The following is a 19,332-nucleotide window of genomic DNA, read 5'->3' as shown; positions in this document are numbered from 1 at the left end:
TACATATTTATTTTTAAAATTATTTTTAAATTGCATTTTATTTGTTCCTAGAGGTTCTAAATGAGAAATACCTTATTCTTTATCAACTGCTCTTTTCCTTTTTATTACATTTAAGTCCTTTTTTTTTTTTTGACATGCAGGCCCTGAATGGTCACCAGATGGTGTGCCAGCCCCACAAATTGAGTTTCCTTATCAAAACTGTACTGTGATTCCCTCATTTCCATGCTCAGAATTTTTCAGTATCCTGTCTCTCTCTGTCTTTCTCTTTCACTTTTCCTTCAATCTCTGGGGTTTGTAGCCTCCAAGTATCCAGGTGGTTATCTTCCTTTCACTCTAAAGAGTTTACTTCAAAATCTGATTTATCGAGGTATAAAATGCAATCTGAGCTTTTATTTTACCAATTACTACAGAGACAAGTCTTCCATGTTTCCAGCTTTATAAAAGAAATATTTTAGGACTAGGAATGTGTAGAATGAGGCAACAGATTGACCTGATCTTTCATGTAGATTTTCGCTTGTCTCTGATTGTCTGATAAGATCTTTACCTCTTACCCTTGACTGAAATGCAGACTGACCCATGTAGGAAATTCTATAATTTCCCTTAATTTATATCCACAGCATATGCAAAATTTTGTTTAAGGTAGACATCAAAATCACAGTGTAAGAGATTGCTCACTATGGTAGATGAGTACTTCTCAGTCAGTATGTTGATTAAGGTCGGCCTTTGATTGTGCTGTGTCCCAGTTTTACTTTAGGATTTGTAGAATAGTATGTCTGGGAGAAGACAGCTATTGGAGAATGAAGAACTTTTTTTCATTTTTGTGACAAGAAAAGGAGTACTAAGTTACATGTAAACAGGTGCTTGGGTCAATAAAACTTATTTTTAGTTTGGGACTTCCCTACTTAGAGTTTGCTTTTATATAGCAACTGCAATAGTATGCTGCTATTGAAGATCTTCATTCTTCAGACAAAATAATAAAGTATCAGATATTTATACTGTTTACGTGTGTGCGTTTATGTTTGGATTCTTAAAGTGAGACAGATTAGTTTCTATGAGTCCATTAACTTACTTTCTTTTCCTTTTTCCTTTTATTTATCTCTTTCCCATATTGAGTTATGAAATTTTGTGGCCAGTGAAACTATAGTGCTTTCACAAATTTACTCACATTCCTGCTCATACATACAAAGAATGTGTAGCTTTTTTTTACAGTAACAAACCTACTCCCAGGCAGATTGGGAAGCTATACTTACCAATTAATGTTATTCTAGTCTCTTATGGTTTTAAAAGTCACTTTTGGATGACTCAGTCTTTCTCAGGTGAATCCTGAGTCTTTCAAATTTCCTACTTCTCCACTTGTTCTGTCCAAGGTGGCATCTGGGTATTTTGAAGAGTGATAGACTGAGAGTGGTAGTTTGCTCATTCTAGTGGATGAACAAAGAAGGGAGGCTGCAATGCATGTTTTTAGGTTCTTATACTCTGGATGTTCTGATTTGTGCGTAAGGTCATCTACCAAATTCATGACTGGTGAATTTGTAGCCAGTTCTCTTGGTGTTATCAGAGACCCTGTGGTCCATTCCTCCTGACTTAGTCCCAACTCTTGCTGGTGCTGGCAGCAGTTCCAAGGGTATCTCAGATGTTATAGCTGTTGTCCCTAACTTGAGACTGTATTCATCAGGGTCCACAGAACCTATATATGTGTGTGTGTGTATATATATATATATATATATATATATACACACACACGTATATAGAGAGGGAGGGAGAGAGAGAGAGAAAGAATGAGAGAACAAGAGAACGAGAGAGAGAGAAGGTATCAGCTCATGTAATAGATGGAATAGATGGGACTGGCACATCTGAATTCCATACGGCAGACCACAGTTGATAAAGGTGATGTTGAAGTCCTTAGTCCAGATTCCCCAAGGGAAGCTGGCTGGCTAGCAATACTGGCAAGAGCCAATGCTGAAGCTGAGGCAGAAATTCTCAAACCTCAGTTCTGGCTTTTAATACCTCCGATTGATTGGATGAGAAGACACCCACATTACTGAGGGCAGTCTCCTTTGTTGATTATAGATGCAATCAACTGATTATAGATGCAAATCCCATCTATGAAATACCCACACAGTTACAAACAGGTAAGACTTGACCAAACAGCTAGACACCATAACTTAGCTAAATTGATACATAAAATTAACCATCATAGAGGCCTCCATTCCTGTAGCCTTACCACCTGGTACCACCAATACCTTCCAAATATTTCATAGTACAAACAGGAATTTATAGTCACAGTACAGAAAAGCTCACAGACCAATTTAAGATAGTCCAGTCACGCAGTTTATTGAAGCAACTTAAAATACAATGAGAAATAAAGGGGAAAAGATGGGGTAGGTTTGTTTACTTAGAAAAAGTTTAGGTGGTATGAAAGAACCACCCTTTAAATAAATCCTGTGTTACATAATGTTCACATATCCTGTCGCTCACTCTCTGCTACATTAGCCTTTCCTGATCATGGTGGTGGTGGTATTGTTAACCATGTGTTTTTGAGGACCAACTTTGAGGGTAAGCAGGGAACTCAGCAGATAGAATGTGTCTGGAGCCAGCACAGTTTGCGCTATCACCAGGGGCAAGTATGCCCTGGTTATAGCTGTAACTTGTCAGTAAACTATTGAACCAGTATGGATTTTTATCTGCATGTCTCAGGCAGAATGCATATAATCAATGGGTAACTCATTTAAGGCATGAATATTTGGTGCCTCATAAATATTGGTCCTTTTATCTCTATTTACCTGGTCCTTCCATCTCTACTTAATTATCTCTGTCTAATGTTTCTCAAGCTACTTCCTTACAATTATATGTACTTAGTTGTGCCACCCCTCCTTGTTGTTTGTTTCTCTTATTCTCTATTTAGCACAATTTAATTTTTTTATGTAATACAACAAACAAACATTATACAAGTTCAAGTTTCAGAGCTATCATGGTCATCTGCTTTATATTTCTAGTTGGATGATTGGTGCCAAATTCAACCCCCACACATTAAATTTAGGTTTCCAAAATGCCATAGTGGATTTCTTGATTTTTTAACAAAAACCTGTTGTTTTCTATTTGAAGTTTTAGAAAGAACATTATCTTTGTTTGGGGCCTGGCAGACATGAGTTTAAATTCTGGTTCTGTCACATACTTCATGCTGATTTTAGTGATTAATGAGCAGTGTGCTATCTCGGTAGTAGATTTTTAGGGTATATATGAACATCTTTTCAAGTTCCTTGATGTGATCTATTTATGTGTCTTGTTTAGCCACTAGACTGTAAACTTTGGATTGAAAGGGTCAGACCTTATTTGTATTTCATGCCTCTTGCTATGCAGTAGAAGTATTCAGTAAATATTTGCACAGAACAGAATGGATAAGTGATTGCACTGTTTTGCAGTTTCACCTAAGTGTATTTTATTTGTAAATGCAACTTTTGAAGACACAAGAAGCCAAGGGCATGCCTGCAAAAGCATTCTATCCTTTGATGGTGCATTTTGTGAAAATTGCACAGTTTTTCATTTAGCAAAAAATTTTTGTAAATATTTCGTACTTAAAAAAATCTTTTGAGTCTCCAACTGATTAGCACGGGAATTTTCTTATAAAATTGCATGTAGCCAATGCAGGTGACTTCACACATGCATTCGCTCTCAGGTGATAAGTATAGGCTGGTGAATATATGCCATTCTCTCAGGTACCCATGTAATCTACATTAGTCATGTTAATTAATACTGCATGTTCCCAGCAGACAAATCCTGAGACATCAGTCGTTAAAGGAAACAAAAGTTTGTTTAGCAATTACTCAAAGTCCAATGCAGGTTGACAGAAGCTCTCCTCCATCTGGTGACTCTGGTATTCAGGCTACCACCATCCTGTGATGTATTTACTATCTTAATATGTGATGATATATCCCCCAAAGTTACATCAGGGGAAGAAAGAGGTGAAGGAGGCACACATGGTTTTATCTACCTTGTTCTGGAAGTGATTCACTTCTTTTCTCCTCACAGTTCATTGTTTTGAACTAGTCTCAAGTTTCCACCTAAATGCAAGGTTGGTTGGGAAATGTAGAGAAATATCCCATGAGTATTTGCAGACACGTCCTCTGGCTTATAACCTAAACTGCTCAAAGCAGACAAAGAGAAGGACTGTATTCCATGATTGAGATAGAAGTTGGTCTCTATTTCCCCTACTGAATGTAAATAAGGAATTAGGTGGCTCAGCTGCTGCTGACAGACATCTATGGATCTAGAGGAAGGCAGCCTGAGGATGAAGACTTATATGTTGTTTTAGTTTTGCAGGGCTGCTGTAGTAAAGTACCGCAGACTAGTTGGCTTAAATAACAGCAATTTGTTGTCTCATGGTTCTGAAGGCTAGAAGTTGGAAATCAAGGTGTCAGCAGGTTCATGCTTCCTCTTTAAGGGGAGAATCTGTTTGATGTCTCTCCCTTGGCTTCTGTTGGGGGCCTGCAATCCATGGTGTTCTTTGGCTTGTGGTAGCATCACTCAATCTCTGCCTCTGTCACATTGCAATCTCCTTCTCTGTCTCTCTTATTTGTCCCAATTTCTTCTGCTTGTAAGGGCACCAGACATAGTGGATTAGGGCCCATTCTAAACCAGTTTGGTCTCAACTAATAACATCTTTGATGATTCTGTTTACAAATAAATTCCCATTCACAGGACCAGGGGTTCAGACTTGAACATGTCTCTTGGGGGATAATAATTCAATCCATAACATACATTCAGTGAATGCAGAATAGTGGTGGCATTCATGAACCACTGAATCAACCAAGTTAGAGTCTTCCCTTCCTGAACCATCCTTTTTATTATCATAATGTGATAATAAATGTCATTATTTTAGCCAGTTGAGCTGGAATTTCAGGTACTTACGTCAAAAACATCTTTAACTGATATACCTCATCATTCAGTTCCTTGCTGTTCTGTGATTTTGAGAAGCTATGTAAAGACATGGAAGCATAATAATTTCTCAAGGGACTGGTTGTGATTGGATCTCTTTCTCTGTTCTTTTGGGTTTTTTGTGCTGTGTAAGTAATAAAGTGATCAGTTGCTGAAAGTCTCTGTTGTGCCTAAGCTTGTGTTCCAGTGACACACCTTGTAACAATTCACTCCACACTGCTCCTCAGACTGAATGACTTCAGTGTTCTTATCTTCAAGTTCACTGATTCTTCTGCCAGCTCTAATCTGCTGTTGAAACCCTCTAGGGGTTTTTAATTTCTGTTACTGTGGTCTTCAGCTCTGTTACCATCTCTCTGTTGATAATTTCTTTGTGTTCATCTGTTATTTTCTTGATTTCCTTTAGTTTTATCTCCATATTTTCCTTTAGCTCTCTGAGCATATTTAGGACCATTCTTCAAAAGCCTTTGTCTGGTGTGTTCCAGGTCTGGTCCTCCTCATTGATGGTTTCTAATGCTTTAATCTTCTCCTTTGCCTGGGCTATACCTTTCTGTTTCTTTGTATGTTTTGTAATCTTTTGTTGAAACCTGGACATTCTGATATTTAATGTGTTATGCTGAAATTTAGACTTTGAAGTATCTGTCCCTTAAGCTTGTATCAAGCTATTGTTATGACAGAGATTTCATTGAATGCCAGGAGCTAACAACAACCACCAAAAGAAAACACCATTCCCACTCTTTGCAGGTTAACCTGTGCAAGTGCTCTCCTCCAGTGCTTAACCATATGATAAGCTTAGAGACTAGCTCCATGCCAATACATATGGGCCTCCCTGATCCTTTCTGTTCAGGCATCTTGTCTTGGACACGCATGTTTAGCTCTAGGAATTCCACTGTTTATATGATTATGAATGTCCCTTCTTCCCTAGGAAACAGTTTCCTCAGTGTTCTTGACACTGCACTGTATGTCCTACAGCCAGCAATCACTTTCCCTAGGCAGCATTGCTTGGCTGTTTGCTGCAGCATTCTGTGAGTCTCTAAGGCCACTATCAGACAGATTGTGCTAGACATGTAAGCTCCCAGTATGCGCATGAGAGTTACTCTGCTACTTCCAGAACTGGGACCAGGGATCCACACTGTCAGTGTGGATAGACTGTGTGGTGGGCTCATGAGGAGTGGAGGAGGGGCCAACCCAGGTGCCATGAGATCCTACCACTTTTGAGTAGCCTCTTTCTTGATTCAGTGCTCACCTTGTTTCTGCAGTCCTTTAAATATTTGGGAATGATATTTCTGCCAATTCTTACTGGTTGTTCAGTTTCTGTGGGGGATGTAACCCTAAAGTACCTCACTCCACCGTCTTGATAATGGTGGGTCTGCCTGCTGAGAGTTTTATTATATATTGATGTTGCATTTTGTTAGTTGCTTTTTCTTCATCTACTGAGATGGAGATGATTGTTTAATTTTAGTCCTTTATTCTATTAATATGGTATATTACATTAATTGATTTTCAGTTGTTAAGTCAATATTGGATTCCTAGAAAAAAATCACACTTGGTTGTGGTTTGTAATCTCTTTTATATGTTGCTGGATTTTGTTTGCTAATATTTTGTTAAGGATTTTTACATCTATGTTCATGAGAAATATTGGTCTATAGTTTTTTTTTACTTGTGATGTCATTGTCTGACTTTGGTATCAGGATACTATTGTCCTTGTAGAAGGATTTGGGTAGTGTTCCTCCTTCTCAATTTTCTGAAAGAATTTGCATAAGATTCATTTTATTTATTCCAAAAATTTTTGTTAGAATTCAACAATGTAGACATCTGTCCCTGAGCTTTTCTTTGTGGGATGATTTTTAATATTAACTCAGTTTATTTACTTGCTATAGTTAGGTCTATTCAGATTTTTTATTTCTTCTTGAGTCATTTTTGGTAATTTGTATCTTACTGGGAATTTGTCCATTTCATTTAAGTTATCTAATTTCTTGACTTAACTATTAATAAAATTTCATTACTGTCCTTTTAATGTCATAGAGTTGGTAGTAATGCCTCCTCTTTCATTCCTGATTTTTTGGTAATTAATGCCATGTCTCTTTTTTTCTTGTTCACTGTTGGTAGAGTTATCAATTTTGTTGATCTTCTTAAAGAATTAACTTTTATTAATTTTATTAATTTTTCTTTTTAGCTTTTCTATCTTCTATTTCACCCATTATTTCCTTCCTTCTGCTTCTTCTGGGTTTTAATTTGTGCTTTTTTTCCTGTTTTCTTAAGGTGGAATATTAGATATTTTATTTGAGGCCTTTCTTCTTTTCTAATATAGATGTTTAAAGATCTAACTTTTTTCCTAAGCATTCTTCTGTCAGCATCCCACAAATTTTTATATATGTTTTCATCTTAATTCAATTCAAAATAGTTTTAAATTTCCTTCATTATTTCTTCTTTGATCTTGGTTATTTAGAAGTATGTTGTTTAATTTGTTAATATTTAGAGATTTCACAAAATTTCCCTCTGTTCTTAATTTCTATTTTAATAATTATGTTTGGCCCCCAAACAGACTTTGAAGGATTTAAGTATATGGTATATCATGGAGAATCTTTCATATGTACTTGAAAAGAATGTGTATTCTATTTTTGTCAAAGGAATGTTCTATACATGTCAGTTCAGTCCAATTTGTTGATAGTGTTTAGCTCTTGTCAAATTTCTATCCAAAAGACAGGAGACTTTGAATCTGAAGTGTGTGTGACTCTTATCAAAACGTATAGTGTGTTTTGCTTTCTGAAAATCTCTGCCTTTTCATTGGAGTTTGTAATCCATTCACATTTAATATAATTATTAAATGGTTGGATTTATGTCTGCCATTTTGTTATTTTCCTTCTATGTCTCATGTCCTTTTTTTCTTCTTTTACTCCTTCACTGCCTTCTTTTGTGTTAAATATTTTTAGGGTAACATTATAATCCCTCTTTTGAAATTTTTAGTTATTTTCTTAGTAGTTGCTTTAAGGATCATGATATGGATCTTATCATATCACAGTCTATTTTAGGTTAATACTGACTTAATTCTGGTAAAATATAGCAGCATTATTTCAATATCATGCCATTTCTTTCCCCCTCATTTGTGCTATTATATATACCATCTATATATGTTATAAACCCAACAATAGTGTTAAAATTATTGTTTTATGTAATTTTATATATATTTTTTTAAAAAGCTAAAAAAATGAAAAAGTATTTATACAGTTTTATATTTTACCATTTCTGGTAAATATATTTACCATGATTACCATTTCTATTGTTCTTTATTTCTTACTGTGGATTTGAGTTACCATCTGGTGGTATTTCCTTTCATTCCTGAGTACTTCCTTTGGCATATTTGCAAGTATGTCTATAAACTTCATAAAACTAGATTATGCTTGGCATTAGTTTTGTAGCTTTCATTTTGTCTAATAACAGTATTATTGGGAAGTGAATAATGTACCCCACAAAAAGCATTTTCAGGTCCCAACTCCTAGTCCTGTGGTTTCGAACTTGTAAATAGGACCTTTGAAGATGTTATTGCTTAAGATGTGCCCAAACTGAATGAAGGGTAGGCCTTAATCCAGTGTGGCTGAAGTCCTTATAAGCAAAGGGAATTGGACATAGAAGAAGCTTGAAGTCAATGGAACCTGTAGGAGAAAGGAAAAGACATCATCATGTGCATTGCCATGTTACAGGAAAGCCAAGGACTGAGGATCACTGGCAGCCAGCCCCAGAATGCTGTGGCCTTTAGGGAGAAATCATTACCTTGCTGGGTATCGATTTTGGACTTCTCCTAGCTTCAAAACCATGAGCCAATAAGTTCCTGTTGTTAAACTAACTCATTTATTTAGCAGCTGGGAAACTAAGACAAGCATATTGTGCATATGTTGATGTCCTAGTTGTATGAGATATGAGCCTTGCTCACTGTTACTCACTGTTCTCCTATGGTTGGAGAAGGTGTTATGGAGGGAGGGCCACCTGAGAAGCTCCAACTTTTTGCATTTCCAATTTGCCTTCCAGAAGAGTTTGAACCAGTTTACATCCCACCTCTTTACTTCTCTCCAGTGTCAGTTTTTCTTTTCTTTTTAAAAAATTTCAGTGAATAGAATGAATGAAAATGTGGTATTGCATTATTGTTTTTTGCCCTTCCTTAATTACTATAACTTAAGCACTGCCTGAGAAAATTTTCATCTTTAGAAATCACTGATTTCTTCTTTCTATTTGCTAAAATTTGTCTCCAGATGCCTACTGTTCACTTTCTGGTTCTGCCCTCTGAACCCACATAATTTCACACATAATTCCTCCAGGTTTTTCATCCTTTTATCACCCAACATAGTTATATTTTATATAATTTTTAATTTCCTTGTCTGCCAGTCCTTTCGTTAATCTTTTAGTTTGTTCTCTGGTAGTTTTCTCAAGGAAGGTTCAAGTGTGTAATATTCCCTTAGCCTTTTTATATTCCAAACTGTACCTTTTATGGTTAAAGGATAGCTTCACTGATTATTAAATTTGGCTCATACACTTTCCTTAAATGTCTTCCAGGTCTTATGCCATTGTTTCCATCATTAAATATTGAAATCTGTAAGTTTGAGGTCACTCTGATTGTCTTTCCCTTATGATTATCTGATTTTTGCCTGGCTGTCCAAAGGAATCTTTCTTCACTGTTAATATAATAATTTCCCTAAAGTATGTCTTTGTGTTGATTGTTATGGGTCTGTGATATGTCTTTTCAATATGTTGATTCAAGGCTTCTATTTAAATAAATTTTTATGAATTATATCTTTAAATATTCTACTCCATTGTTTGGGGTTTTCTTTGGGGGGAACTCCAATAACTTATAGTTGGAGCTCTTTTAACTGCTTTCCATAACTTTCAAATCCTTATGATTTTAAAAAAAAATTGTTTTATTTTGTCTTCTTTTCCCATTTATGTTTTCTGTGTCTCTTCCTTGGCTTTCAGTGGTTTCTATTTCCTTTGTGCTGTTTATAATTTAGTCTCCACTTATGAAATATTTTTGTCTTTCCCTTTTCTTTCCTGAGTTCTGCCAGTCCTCATTTCCTCTTTTCCTATTGTCTGATCATTCTCTTCTCTACATTTTTGTATTTTTGCTTTGTAGTCTTCTCTTTTTACTATGTTATATTATAGTTTCTGTCTGCTTTGTTGCAACATTTTTCTGGTGAATTATTGCAGGCAAATCATGATGCTTTTTTTTGTTTGTTTATTTTTAACAGTTTTATTCAAGCAGCATACGATCCCTATAAAGTGTATAATCAGTGGCTCTTGATATAATCACATAGTTATAGATTCACCACCACAATCAATTTAAGAAATTCTCATTGCTCTGGGAAAAAAAAAAAAAATCCCATAGCTCTTATAGCTCCTTATTATTGACTCTTAGCTTTGGTATAGTACCTTTGTTACAACTGATGAAAGAATATTACAATGTTACTGTTAACTATAGTCCTTAGTTTGCATTAATTGTATGTTTTCCCATATACTGCCTATTATTAACCCCTTGTAATGGTGACATACATTTGTTCTAGTTTGTGTAAGAAATTTCTTCTTTCTTACATTTGTACAATTAACCAAGTCATCGTCCATAACAGTTCTGACTATATGATACAGTCCCATGTTTTATCCTCTAGCTTTTTTTTTAGTGACGTACACAACCCTAGACTTCCCCTTTCAACCATACTCACCCTCTGCTTTGTTAATTACATTTACAGTATTGTGCTACCATCACTTCTAGCCATTTCCAAACATTTGTAATCAACTTTATTAAACATTCTGTACACTTTAGGCACATGATGCTTTTTTAACACTTTTAGTATCTCATTATAAAGCTGGCCATGTTCCTTTTTTCTTACTCATGATTCAAAATATTACTGAATTTTGTAATATCAATAGTAAGAGTTGCCTGTGGATGTTGGGATAGGGGGTCAGTGGAGCTTTCTAAGTTTCACAGATCAAGGGTTCCTTCCTCTATTGCTACACAAAGGTCTATGTTCTTAAATATGCCTTCTCTGTTTGCCCATAACTGCTTTCATTTGAGAAGCTAACCTGGGTTAGGAGAGCCTGCTACCTTTTCTGCAAAAGCTTGCCTCCTAAGGTAATGCATTCATTTTAAAAGATATTGTGGTAACATATTACAATACAAAATTTGCCATTTTAACCACTTTTATGTGTACAAGTCAATGATATTACTTACATTCACAATATTGTGTTACCATGACCACCATCCATTATCAAAACTATTCATCACCCCCCAAAGAAACTCGTTACCAGTTAAGTAGTAACTCCCCATTCCCATCCCACCCCACCCTCTGGCCCCTGGTAACCTATAATCTACTTTATGACTTTATGAATTTTCATATTTGAGTTATTTCATATAAGTGGTGTCATACAATATTTGTTCTTTTGCATCTGACTCATTTCACTCCATGTGTCTTCAAGGTTCATCCATGTCATAGCATGTATCAGAACTTCATTCCCTTTTACAAATGAGTAATATTCCACTGTATGGATATACCACATTTTGTTTATCCATTCATCTGTTGATGGGCACTTGAGTTGCTTTCACCTTTTACCTGTTGGGTGTATCACTTTTGCTGGTATGTTTTTCTGGTGTTCTGGTGTTTACTGATACCTGCTAGTTCTGGGTTCCCATAGGTACTTTCTGCACTTTCTACCTCCCCCACCAATTCAGCCCTATTCAGCTGTCTCTCAGAGTTTTCCTATCCCAAAGGTAGTATTTGAAGGAAGATTTCAAAGGCTTTCCACTGCTGGGTCCCTTCAGGCTCTTCATAGTGCTGGTGTGATGTCTGCCATACATTCTCTGCCTCACCTTCAGCTGTGGCAAAACTTGCATACAATTTGGAGTTGTCAGCTTTTCTCGGTCTTACGTTATTTTTTTCCTTCATCCTCTTCTTAGTCTGTATGATTTCAGAAGGAAAAGTGATAAAATTCAGAACCTTTTATTGGCTTTGGTTTTAATAGATTCTTGAACTATTTCAGTTTCTTCTGTATTTCAGTAAACTGGCCACATAGGGGCTCTTGAAAAATGGTCTAAGTTGTGGAAATTAAACTTATTTGAAAGAGACTTAAGGTGATGCAAGGTATTTTCAAGCATATATTTATATAGAGTAATCAATGAAATAAATAGGAAAAACATAAAAAGAAATACAAACAGGTTCCTTTGTTTTTTTAATCTTCTCTTAATTAAGCCTAACTTTTATATGGATGTTTAAAGATTGTTGGATCTTAATTTTTCAGATCATATTCCTCTTTGAAAATATGATTTTTAAATATATGATCTTTCATTTACTTTTAGGGATTTATGGACAATGGATTCCAGATTCAGGACCACTGCCTTAGATCTACAGTGCATATAGATAATAATAAATGCTATAAAATGTTTGTATAAGGATAACTAATAAAATATCCAAGAAGTGCTTTGAATTTTTAAAATTTAATGAGCTACATTTGAAAAAGTTGATTTATTTTCCTTTTGACAAACAATTAATATGACAAACAGTATTTTGTATACAGACAAGATTGTAGACTTTATTTGAAACGATTTCATTTAAATGTTTGGACTCTACTATTAGACATAGATTTCATGGAAAGCGTCTGGTTTTCTTGACTTAATATGTTTAATAAATAATTGTTGACTTTCCTACAGAGCAGTATCTGAGATCATGTTTTCTTTTGTGTTTTTTTTTTTCTCATGTAAAAGAAGTTCATATGTAGGTATGCTGGGGCAAGGATGATGGCTCTAAGATGTCATCAAGACGCAAGCCCTTTTCTGTATGTCACTGTCCTTAAAGCTTAGCTGATGCTCCAGGGTTGCTTCATAGTCACAAGATGGTTATCCAGCATTGTATCTCTGCTCTAAGCAGACAGCTGAGACATGGGAAAAGGCTAAGTTGGCCTCCCTTTTTTTTTTTTTTTTTTTTTAATTTATTGAGATTGTTCACATACCATACAATTATCCAGAGATCCAAAGTGTACAATCCCATGACAGTGCCCATGGCACCATCATACAGCTGTGCATCCATCACCACAATTATTTTTTTTTCAATTTTTAAAACATTTTCATTACTCCAGAAAAGAAATAAAGACAAAAAAGGAAACTCAAATCCTCCCATAACCCCAACCACCCTCCCCTCCATTATTGATTCATAGTTTTGGTATAGTACATTTGTTACTATTGATGAAATAATATTAAAATACTACTAACTGTAGTGTATAGTTTGCAATAGATACATATTTTTTTCTATATGCCCCTCTATTATTAACTTCTAGTTATACTGTCATACATTTGTTCTAGTCCATGAGAGAGATTTCTAATATTAGGTTTCTAATATTAGGTTTCACAAAGATACAGTCCTAGTCTTTATCTTTCCTCTTTCTTTCTGGTGTCCCACTTGGTCCTAGCCCTCCTTTTTCAACCATGCTTACAGTCATCTTTGTTCAGTGTACTTGTACAGTTAATCACAGACATTGTCCACCACAAGATTCACTGTTTTATACATTCCCATCTTTTAACCTCCAACTTTTCTTCTGGTGACATGCGTGACACTGAGCTTACCCTTTCTACCACCTTCACACACCATTCAGCACTGTTAGTTATTCTCACACCGTGCTACCATCACGTCTGTCCATTTCCAAATGTTTAAGTTCACCCTAGTTGAACATTCTGCTCATAATAAGCAAATGCTCCCCATTCTTTAGCCTTCTTCTATATCCTGGTAACTTAAATTTCATGTCTATGAGTTTACATATTATAATTACTTCATATTAGTTCATATCAGTGAAACCCTGCAATATTTGTCCTTTATGTGTCTGTCTTATTTCACTCAATATAGTGTCCTCAAGGTTTCTTCATCAACCCATGTTTTTTAAGATTGTTTTGTTCACACACCATAATTTGTCCTAAGTAAACAATCGTTGGTTCCCTGTATAGTCATGTATTTATGTATTCAGCACTATCGCCACTATCTATATAAGGACATCTTCATTTCTTCCACAAAATAGGAGGAAGAGTCAAAGAAGGTAGAGGGACAAAAGAAAAAGGAAAAATAGAGAGAGAGAGGGAAAAAAACATGACAGCTAGAAAGCAAAAAAAAAAAAAAAAGGAAAGATAGCATTAAACTATAGAATAAAGAGTCAGACAACATCACCAATACCAGGAGTCCCATACCCTTCCCCTGTGTCCCCACCCCATATGCATTTAGCTTTGGTATATTGCCTTTGTTATATTAAAGGAAGCATAATACAATGTTTCTGTTAATTATAGTCTCTAGTTTGCATTGATTGTATTTTCCTCCCAATCCCACCCTATTTTTAATACCTTGAAATGTTGACATTCATTTGTTCTACCTCATGTAAAAGCATATTTGTACCTTTTATTACAATCGTTGAGCACCCTACGTTTCACTGAGTTATACAGTCCCAGTCTATCTTTCCTCTTTCGTTCTGGTGTCCCACCTGTTCCTAACCTTCCTCTTTCAACCATACTCACAGTCATCTTTGTTCAGTGTACTTACATTGTTGTGCTACTATCTCCCCAAATTGTTTTTCAAACCTCCCACTCCTGTCTTTTTCCTTTCTGTCTACAGTGCTTCCTTTAGTGTTTCCTGTAGAACAGGTATCTTGTTCACAAACTCGTCTATTTGTCAGAGACTATTTTAAGCTCTCCGTCATATTTGAAGGACAGTTTTGCCAGATATAGGATTGTTGGTTGGTGGTTTTTCTCTTTCAGTATCTTAAATTATCACCCCACTTCCTTCTTTCCTCCATGGTTTCTATTGAGAAATCCGCACATAGTCTTATCAAGCTTCCTTTGTATGTGATGGACTGCTTTTCTCTTGCTGCTTTCAGGATTCTCTATCTTTGACGTTTGATAATCTGATTAAGTGTCTTGGGATAGGCCTATTCAGATCTATTCTGTTTGGGGTATGCTGTGCTTCTTAGATCCGTAATTTTATGTCTTTCATAAGAGATGGGAAATTTTCATTGGTTTTTTCCCCTATTATTGCTTCTGCCCCTTTTCACTTCTCTTCTCTTTCTGGGACACCAATGACATGTACATTCCTGCTTTTCCTTTTGTCCTTAAGTTCCCGGAGACATTGTTCATATTTTTCTATTCTTTTCTCTTATCTGTTCTTTTGTGTGTAGGCTTTCAGTTGCCTTGTTCTCCAGTTCCTGAGTGTTTTCTTCTGCCTCTTGAGATCTGCTGTTGTATGTTTCCATTGTGTCTTTCATCTCTTGTGTTGTGCCTTTCATTTCCATAGATTCTGCCAGTTGTTTTTTTTTAACTTTCGATTTCTACCTTATGCATGCCCAGTGTTTTCATTATACGCTTCATCTCTTTTGCCATATCTTCCCTAAACTTTTTAGTTGTTTCAATTCCTGTATCTCAGTTGAAGTGTAAGTTTGTTCCTTTGACTGGGCCATAACTTCATTTTTCTTTGTGTAGGTTGTAGTTTTCTGTTGTCTAGGCATCTGGTTTCCTTGGTTACCCCAATCAGGTTTTCCCAGACCAGAATGGGCTCAGGTCTTGGAAGAAGGGAGTAGTATCCTGTTTCCCCGAGGGTGTCTTAGAAGATTGGTACACCCTGTGAGGCCTCAAGTCACTGTACTTTTCCATCCAGCAGGCGGCGCCTGTCAGCCTGTAGCTCTAGACTAGTATAAGGAGGTGTGGCCTGAGGCTGTTTTCCCCCAGGCTCTGGGGCCTGGTTCTGAATGGAAGGTGGGTAGTGGAGCTGGGCTTCACCCCTTTCCTCTTAGGGAAGATAACCCTTCTAGGGAGAGATCATTAGTATTTGAATAGACTCTGCCTGTGCTGTCTCCACCCTTGTCTGGGTCAGAGTGCTGGGAACTGAAAATGGCAGAGGCTTTCTCCACTGAGCCTAAAAAGGGAAAGAAAGCCCCCTTCAGGGCCAGTCTGCGGCTTCCCTCTGGCTCTCCCAGGTCAGTCGTCACCAAAAGCCTCTGTCTGCTTGTTGGGGATTTGTAGCTTGTGTTGAACAGTCCATGCTTGTTAATTAAAACCCCATTTGGCGCTCAGCTGAGCTATATTCACGTGCAGGGAGAATGCTGCTCTCTAGCACCATAAGCTTTACAGATCGGGCCTTAGGGGGAGGGGGTTCCTGGCTTGGATCCGCAGTTTTCACTTACAGATTTTATGCTGCGATCTTGGTCATTCCTCCCAATTCAGGTTGGTGTATGATGAGTGGATGGTCATATTTGTCCCCCCAAAGTTATTCCAGATTTTTACTAGTTGTTCCTGGTAGGTCATTAGTTGTTCCAGGGGTAGAAACTAGCTTCTACTCCTCTCTATGCTGCCATCTTCTTCCGTCTCTTCTGGCCTCCCTTTCAAGAAGTTTTTCTGGTGGTCCCACCAAGTTCTACTTACGTCTCATTGGGCAGAAGTTAGATATATGGGCATCCATTATCTATAAGTATATGCTAAAAGGAAGGCTATAACGCAGCCTTTTAACATTTTAACTGGGTACTTTGCTCCCCACCTACCACCCACAAAGAAAATCAGAGTTCTACTGTTAAGGAAGAAGAATAAAATACCTGTTGATAGGCAACTGCAAACTCTGCCTTTTTAAAAGTTGGTTGCCACAAAGAAATTCTTAATGTTTTTCAGCCGCAACTCTCTTTTGGTGGTGTGTAGATGCTTTTGCAAACATTACGTTATAAAACTCTGTAACACTTTAAAGTAGGTTCTGTTATTACCATTTAACAGATGAGGACACAGTCTTAGTGTAGATAAAAATTTTTATGAGAGCAACTGGCTGAATGTGAAGGTGATCTGGCTACAGTATTTGTCATCCCAGTGATCCCTAATATTTTATCAGCTGATGTGGTTGGACAGAGCATGGATCATCCTTTATTATTGCATTTGCCCTCTCCAAATCTTCCCAACTGACCAAAAAGACTTGAAATTCCTAATGATAGTGAGGATACTCTGATATAAGCCAGTGGCAAAACCGGGATTCAAACTCAAGTACCTTAATTTCAGATCCAGTACTTTCCCAATGAAGCCAACTGTGTCCAGGCTAATATGATTGTCCATGTTTCTGTGTTGGAATAGTCCCATATTGTTATTGTTATTTTTTTAAATTGAAATTTGAAGAGAACACGTTCTTTTCCCTCCTAATGGTGCTATCAATAAATGGCATTACTCTTTGTTAGCAGGGAGTGTTTTTAAGGGCTCCCTATTTTTTCCTAACTTTTTATAATGAAAAATTTCAAGTATTTGTAGAAGTTGAAAAAAAGTACAATGAACACTCCATCTGCCGTCCACTTAGATTTAAAAGTCAGCATTCTGCTATACTTGTGCCCATTCTCTGTTTCTTAGTCTCTGTGTCTTTTTCCAGATGTGTGTGTGTATGCATATACATGCATAGACACTTTATGTGGTTGAGATATTTGAAAGTATTTGAAGACCTCAGGACATTTTACCCCTAAGTTTACATGCCTCTCATAGAAATAAGGAGCACTACAGCTGGAATAAAATAGCTCTTGCAAAACCACAATAATGTTTTTATTTTATATAAAAGCATTTATATCAATTCAGTCCAATATCTGGTACATACTCAAATTTTCTCACTTGTATCAAGGAGAATATTTTGACTTTTTTTGTAAGCCAGGATCCATATATTATGGGATTCATATATTATATTTGAAATTTGTGTATTTTTTTAAATTTAGAATTACTTTTTCCCTTGTGACATTGAAATTTTGAAGAGTCCAGGTGATTGTCTGTTCAAATTTACCTCATCATGGATTTGTCTGGTTGTTTCTTCATTGTTTCTTTTTACTTGTTCACCTAGGTCCTACATTTTCTATAAACTGGAAGTTAGATTTAGATGATGGATTAGGGTCAGGTTAAACATTTTTGGCAATGATGTATACTTTTATGCATGATGCATACTTCATATTTCATGATGTCAGGAGCAAATAATGTCAAGTTGTCTCATGATTAGTAATGATGAATTTGGTCTTTTTGAATAAGGTGGTTACAGCCAGATTACAGTTGTAAAATAAATTTTTCCCTTTGCAGTTAGTATGCAATTTTTTCACACACTTTGAAAATCCTGTTCTTCAACAGCCTTTCTCCTGATCTTTTTAGGATCACTGATAATCTTTGCTTAAATCATTTATTAAATAGGGAAGGGTTACATTTATTAAATGTATAATTCCTTCTGCATTTATATATGGTACTCTTCTATAAAGAGGACTTTGCTTTTTCTTCTTTCTCTCACTCATCTTAGTATCACTCTGGATTCAGGAATTTTATTTACACAGTATGCTATAATCACTTATAGATGTTATTTTCATTGCTCCATCTGTCCTAAATTTGGCCAGTGGTAGCCTGTTTAAGCTGGCCCATATGTCTTTTTCGTATGCCCCATTAGTCCTTGAACACTTCAGTCTTGTCTGGAACAAGATGTCTCAGGCTCATCTTGTGCTTTCCTTGCACCCCTTTTTTTTATTTTTTGGTGGTGGGGTGGCTTTCTATTTTACACATTCCTTTTTAGCTTAATTAGCCTTAGCTCCAGTTTCAAAAAGTCTTAAGGCACACAGTTCTGAATTTAAGCAGCCAGGAAATCTGATTGCTCTTCAAAGTGCTTTAAATTCATAGTATTTAATTTCATGGTACTTTAATTCATGAAGAATTACTAGAAGAAAATGGAGGCTATTGGTTCTGGTGATTTAAAACTGAAATTTGTATTAAGCCAAACAAACAAAAAGCTGTATATTTGTAATTTCCTCCCAGAATCACCAACATTAAAGGTACCAGAGACACACTAATGGGTTATTGTTAAGAGCTCAAGCATTAGAGCCAGAGCATCTGAATTAAATTCTAGCTCTAAAACTTAACTAGCTATATAAACTTAGGCCTGTGTCTTTTCCTTCGTGCCTACGTGTTTTTATCTCAATGGGAATAGTAATACCTAATGATAAGGTTGTTTGAGATGTAAAGACATTAATTTTAAAGCACTTACAACAGAGTCTGGCATAAAATCAGCACTCAGTGTCAGCTTTATAAAAACTCAAAGCTTAGGAAACTCATCCTATTTATTGTCTTGACGAAGGTCTTTCCTATTCAGTTCTAATATCAGAAATATTGCATATGAGAACATCTAACTTCGTTATAAGGAAAGCAAGAAACATAAACAGTCCTTTTTGCCTCTGCTAGAAGAATATGAATTTTCTTTCTCATTTCCAGAAAGTTCACTGGAGTTCACAGCATGTATTTTTTATTCTCACCACATCTTATTTGGAGACAGCATTAATAATGTGGTGCTTGGAATCAGACTGCCTGAGTGTAAATCATGACTACCCCACTTATTCAGTGTGATCTGGAGCACATTA

The 19,332-nt window shown here is 36.2% G+C and overlaps 1 protein-coding gene across 4 annotated transcripts in view; it reads left to right on the top strand.

Annotated features, from left to right (window-relative positions):
* The window catches only part of FAM13A (family with sequence similarity 13 member A), a 380,146-nt gene that overhangs the window by 32,464 nt on the left and 328,350 nt on the right, over positions 1-19,332 (top strand). The window lies entirely within an intron of this gene.

This window comes from Choloepus didactylus, chromosome 3 (genome assembly GCF_015220235.1).
Source record: "Choloepus didactylus isolate mChoDid1 chromosome 3, mChoDid1.pri, whole genome shotgun sequence".
Classification (NCBI taxonomy): Eukaryota; Metazoa; Chordata; class Mammalia; order Pilosa; family Megalonychidae; genus Choloepus; species Choloepus didactylus.
This window is presented reverse-complemented; position numbering and strand designations above follow the sequence as displayed.